This window comes from Hemitrygon akajei, unplaced genomic scaffold (assembly GCF_048418815.1).
Source record: "Hemitrygon akajei unplaced genomic scaffold, sHemAka1.3 Scf000054, whole genome shotgun sequence".
NCBI classification, from domain to species: Eukaryota; Metazoa; Chordata; class Chondrichthyes; order Myliobatiformes; family Dasyatidae; genus Hemitrygon; species Hemitrygon akajei.
In genome coordinates, this window is record NW_027331940.1 from 1883222 (window position 1) to 1889307 (window position 6086).

Sequence of the window (6086 nt, forward strand, 5' to 3'; positions counted from 1 at the left end):
ATAAACAGGAATGCAGGAATGTGTGAGGTCATGTACTTCGTTGGGATTAAAATAAAGGACGATCGGTTGTCCACGAAACAGACATGGAGAGCCTATGGGTGTATCAGGTATTTTGCAAGGCAACTGCAGATTGTCAACTGAACACATTTGGGGGCAGCGCTCAGACAGCATCCAGTGTGTTAAATTTTATTGGCACACTACACGCTGCTGCTTGTAGTGTGAGCGCTGCGAGCAGGGTTCGAACCTGCGCAGGGAATCCCCATTGGATTTCAAGTCCAACGCCTTAACCACTCGGCCATCGCAGCTCCATCAATTTTCAGCACCTACCGTAGCACTACACCTGAAGTGAGGGTTGTACTTAATTTATTTTCGGTAACGGAGATGATGAATCGATCATGCTTTGCGCTTGTCCTGCAGCCGGTAGCAAAGGGAACATTTTGCTGGTAGAGGAAAGAATAAATTCAATTAAATACCAACAAATTCTGGAAGCAAAGATCACACCGTCTGTAAAAAAGCTGAAGATGAAAGGAGGATGGCTTCTACAACAGGATAATGATCCTAAACACACCTCAAAATCCACAAAGGACTACTTCAAGAGGTACAAGCTGAAGATTTTGCCATGGCCCTCACAATCCCCCGACTTAAACATCATCAGAAATCTGTGGACAGACCTCAAAAGAGCAGTGAATGCAAGATGGCCCAAGCATCTCACATAGCGGGAATCCTTTTGCAAGGAAGAATGGACGCATATCCTCCAAACAAAAATTGAAAGACTCCTAGCTGGCTACAGAAACCCTGTACAAGGTGTGATACTTGCCAAAGTGGGTGTTACTAAGTACTGACCATGCAGGGTGCCCAAACCTTTGCTTCGGCCCCTTTTCCTTTTATCTTATTTTGAAACTGTAAAAGATGGAAATAAAAAAAAGTAATCTTCCTTAAAATATTAACGAAATGTGTCATCTTTAACTTTATGCCTTTTGGAAATCAGGTCATCTTTTATTCGCTTAGATGTTGACAGTAACAGAAATTTTGACCGGGGTGCCCAAACCTTTGAATGCCACCGTATCTTTCCTTCCAATGTGCATCATCGTACCACACGATAATCTATTTGACCAATCTTCTCCCATTCTCCTCAACTCATCTTTGACCTTAAATGTGTTTGAATCTTTTGATTTTTTGAACACGTTGAAGTCAGGCTACCTTTCTTATATTTTCTTTTCTTTAGCCTCCCTTCCTTCTTTCAGAGTGGAGTAACAATCCCAATTTTCCAACCATCAGGATCTATTCTAGAATGTAATGATACGTGAAGGGTTACTATTATTGCCTCGAGAATCTTCAGTTCCCCCTTTTAGAACCCTGGGGTGTAGTCCAACTGGTCCCGTTGACATACAGCTTCAGAGCTTTCAGCTTCACAGGCACCTTCTCCAGAGTCATAACATCCACTCTCACTGATGCCCTCTGACACACGTTCATCGGTGCCATTATGCTGGAGTCTTCCACAGAGCAGAATATTCATTCAGTTCGTCCGTCTTTTCTTTTCCCCCCATTACTGCTTCTTCCGCGTCATTTTCCAGCTTTCTGACATCCACTCTCGCATCCCTTTTATTCTTCATATGTCCGAAAAAATGATATTTTCTCTAATATTAGCCATTTAATTTTTCCTCTCATCAAATTTTGTTTGCTTTCTTTTGTAACTTGAAAGCATCCCAAACCTGTAGCTTCCCACTAATGCTTGCTATGCTATAAGCCCTCACTTTTGCCTTTATGCTGCCTTTACTTTCCAGTATCAGCCACTGTTGCCTCATTCTCCCTATCGAATATTTATTCTTATTTGTGATGCATCTATCCTGCGCCTTTCCAATTGCCCCTAGAACACCAGCCCTGCTGGATCTGCCGTTAACCCTGCTGGTTCCCCTTTCCAATCGACTTGGCCAGCCCTAGACTTAGGTCGCTGTTGTTTTCTGCGAGTGACAGGGTCGAGGACTGTTATCGTCCCTGACGTTATTCTCTGCGAATGACGTGGTCGGGAACTGTTATTGCTGTTGTGTTTCCATGCGAGTGACGGGGTCGAGGATTGTTATCGTCCCTGACTTCTTTCTGCCACTGATGTTTTGGGGGACTGCTATTGTCGCTATTATTATTTTATTGCTCGGGCCGAGGAGACAGTTTGGGGTTTGTGAGATTTGTTTCATTTCCTTTTTCGTGCCGGGGTTGATGTCTGTCCTTACATCAACACCCATGACCTGTCTGGATTCAGTTGTTGTCCGGAGCAGACAAATATCAGAGTTGTATTGTACATGCAGGCTTTGAGAATAATATTAACCGTTTGCACCTTTCTATTCTCCTCACTCGTGCCACTGCAGTTCCACTTACTGCATGGAATACTCATACGTCTAATTTTAGATTCTCGCTCTCAGACTGCAGGATAAAATCGATCACATTACAATCACTGACTCTGAAGCATTCCTGTATACTAATCTACCTGGTCAAAGCACAACACAACACACAATCCGCAACTGTCTTTTCCTAATGGGCTCAACCACAATGTACTCTAAAAAAACCATCCAGTAGGCATTCCCAAACTACCTGAATGTGGAGATCCTACAATGACCATCGTAATATTGCCATTTTCACATGCCTTGTGCATCTCCCGTTGTCATTTGTACTCAACGTCGACTGCTAGAGGCCTGCATATAACTTCCATCTTCTGATCCTATGTTATCTCTCACTAAGGATTTTTTAAAATTTTCTGTACGTCACTATAAATTACAATAAATAAAATAAATAGAAATTTAAAAAAGGGAATTGTTAGTGAGAGTTCATGCGTTCATGTGTTGAGAAATGTCTAAGCTGAGCAGAAAAAGCGGCTCTTAATAAAAATGTGATTTTCTATTTTCAGACTCCTCTACATCCACCACCCCACGCCACACTCCCCCACTCCCCACCCCCGTGGGTAGAAATATGTAGAGGGCATGTTTGGTCTGGTGAAGGTCCTGAATAATGCACCCAGCCTTCTTTTGGCACCGTATTGAGAACATGATATTGGCGAGGCGTGCCCGTCACTACAGCACTCTGCCCCTTCTTTCCATCCTACGCATTCGAGCCCCGCCCCACACCAGACTGTGACGCAACGACTGACAATGCTGTCCAGGTACGCCCACAGAAATGCATTTGATTCTTCGACAGCACTCTAAATCGCATTAATGAACAATTATGACGTCTGCACAGTGACCGCGTCAGCATGTTGGGACCAGGATGGATCCGCTGAGATGTCGACGCCCAGGAACCTGAAGTTATTCACCCAGAAGACCATAAGACCATACGGCAAAGGAGCAGAAGTTGGCCATTCGGCCCATCGAGGTTGCTCCGCCATTTCGTCATGAGCTGATCCAATCTCCCCTTTAGTCCCATTCCCCCGCCTTCTCACCATAACCTTTGATGCCCTGACTACTCAGAAACCTATCAATCTCTGCCTTAAATACACCCAGTGACCCGGCCTCCACTGCCGCCCGTGGCAACAAATTCCATAGTTTCACACTTTTGAACCTCCAGTGAGGATTTGCGTTTGTTCACCTGACGCATTCTCCCTGGAGTACAATTAATTCCCTGGACTTACTAAAATTGATGAGAAGGTTGTTGCTTCGGCTCCACCGAACCAGCATATCCATCTGATGCTGAGACGCCTGGTGTCATTTGAAACGGGATTGCCTGCAGAGTCAACGTAAACGATGTGTTCCTCCAAGTTCCGAGTGCAGCATGGGTAGCAGGGAAAGTCACCGCCTCCTCGATGCTTCACCCGTCCCAGTCATTGATCAGCAGTACAGTCAACGCAATGGCTTTTCTTCCGGGCCACCCGGTGTGAGTGACTGTGTGTAATCAGTCCTTGGTCGTTGCTGAAATGGTTCAGTGTCTACAGAATGGAGCAGCGAGTGGCGTCACGGAGAACGACACTCTTCAGAAAGGGTTTGCACATTTCAATGCAAACTCAGGATGGGCTGAGACTGTCACTTTCACGTGATTGGTTTCAGCTCGGTATGTTGTCAGACATTCCTGGTATTCGTCTCAGGGTTGGCTTATAATTAGTGATCACATCCACAGACTCCAAACAGAACACAACCTAGTCGCGGTGTGAAGGCTTGCCTTGCTCAGTAACCTGGAGAGCGAAGCTGGCTGGAGTTAGGAGTTGATGCTTTGACTCTTGGTAGGGTCACTCAAGCCAAACAGGTCAAATGGTGGAGGGCAGACTGAGAGTGTTCCCCCGCTCCCACAATTTCCAGGGTTCAGCTCAGAGATAACAAGCCGAACTGGTCAACGAAAACTTCAGTGAAACATACGTCTACATATGTATCCGCCGGTATTTCTGAATCGCTACCCGGGACTTGGCAGGCAATTACGCAAACCGAGAGGACGCTACAGACACGATGAATGAATCCCTGAACGTCGCCGACTGACAGGGATGAAGGATCTTCAGCGCGGCCCCGAAAAGCCAGCGGCGAGACTGGCAGTAAGTTATGAAATTAGTCAGCTCCGCCCTAGGGACAGGCCTCCGTTGTGTCCAGAACATCTTCATGTAGCGGTGCCTCAGAAAGGTGGCGACCGTCATTAAGGACTTCATCACCCAGGACATTCCTCTTCTCACTGTTACCATCAGGAAGGAGGTACAGAAGCCTAAAGCCACACACTCAGCGATTCAGGAACCAGTTCTTCCCCTCTGTCATCCAATGTCTAAATGGACATTGAACCTATGAACACTGCATCACTCTTTTATCTGTTTTGCTCTATTTTTAATTTAACAATTTAATATACATATGTTTACTGTGATTGAATGTTTGATTGATTTTTACTTCTATATTTATCATGTATTGATTGTACTGCTGCCGCTAATTTAACAGATTTCTCGACATACGTCCCAAGTATTAAACCCGAATCTGATTCTGATTCTGAAGTAAGTCACATCCGTAAGACAGATGTTGGTGAAGATCAGAACTGGGAATCTCAATCTGGATCAGCAGAAAATGAGTTCAGTGGGAAGATTGCAGCTCTCGAAACCCCAAGCGTTTGGCACAACAATGTGACTGGAGTGAGCAGTTCTGCTTGTCACCTAATTTCTGCCCGCACCGATTCGCAACATTATGAAGTGTATAAGCCGATATTCTATGCAAGTTAGAGGCACTTGTGTACTGGTCGGGAAAAGGGAAGAGGTTAAGCTATATAAGTTCACTTGCCGCTTTCTTGTTCTTCCACATTAATGTCTACAGCGCTCATCAACATGCAGACCCATCGTTTCCCAAAGACTGCTGCGCTGTTTCCATTTCACACGTATGTCAACAACAGAGTGTAACAGCAACACAGTCTCCCAACTCCTACACTGACCTCCTGAGGCCAGCGTGCCGAACACCTTTCCCACAGTCTCTCTGCACATGAGACGGGTTTCAGCAAACTATGCCCCTCTACGACTCTCTCTCCCTGCTGATTTGCACTCCCCGGTGCTCTAACCCTCATAGAATAAATACTCAGCTGGTTTGACATTCCAAAATGTGACACTTTAAACTTACCTGCCTTGAAAACTATTTCCAATTCCTCCTTCAGAGTTTCTGTTTGATATAGGCAATTCTCTCGAGCGTCAATGCAAAAATCGTGAAACAAATCGCTGATAATATCCAATAACGGGGCTCGTCCGGGATTTGAACCCGGGACCTCTCGCATATGCTTTTTTCACCCGAAGCGAGAATCGTACCACTAGACCAACGAGCCTGCACTCGCAGATTGCGTCACAACTGAACTCCGAAGCCATTTAAAGTTAATTGGTGGAAAACCCGTGGTCCTCTCCGTTGTTGAGAGGAGAGCCTGATATCGAAATATGTTGGGCCCGTATTCCTTTGAGATTACAAGAGTATTCGTTAATTGATTCAATCAGAATAAAAATATAACGGACCTTGATGTAGCGCATGTCAGAATGGGTTTGCCAATGGAAAGGAGCCAAACAAGGGACGCATGTTTAAAACTGAATTGCGAGCGTATTTTTCTTGCATAGGGTGATGTTCCTCGGCAATTCCCTGCCTCGGCTGCTGGTAGAAGCTGGATAA

At 45.3% G+C, this 6086-nt stretch overlaps 2 non-coding genes across 2 annotated transcripts; both read right to left on the reverse strand.

Annotated features, from left to right (window-relative positions):
• Nucleotides 1-223: 223 nt before the first annotated feature.
• Nucleotides 224-305, reverse strand: trnas-uga (transfer RNA serine (anticodon UGA)). The gene has a single exon. It is a non-coding gene; the product is annotated as a tRNA-Ser (tRNA).
• A 5364-nt stretch (nucleotides 306-5669) lies between these two features.
• On the reverse strand, nucleotides 5670-5754 carry trnap-cgg (transfer RNA proline (anticodon CGG)). The gene is given in 2 exon segments: nucleotides 5670-5705; nucleotides 5719-5754. It is a non-coding gene; the product is annotated as a tRNA-Pro (tRNA).
• Between the last annotated feature and the right edge of the window lie 332 nt (nucleotides 5755-6086).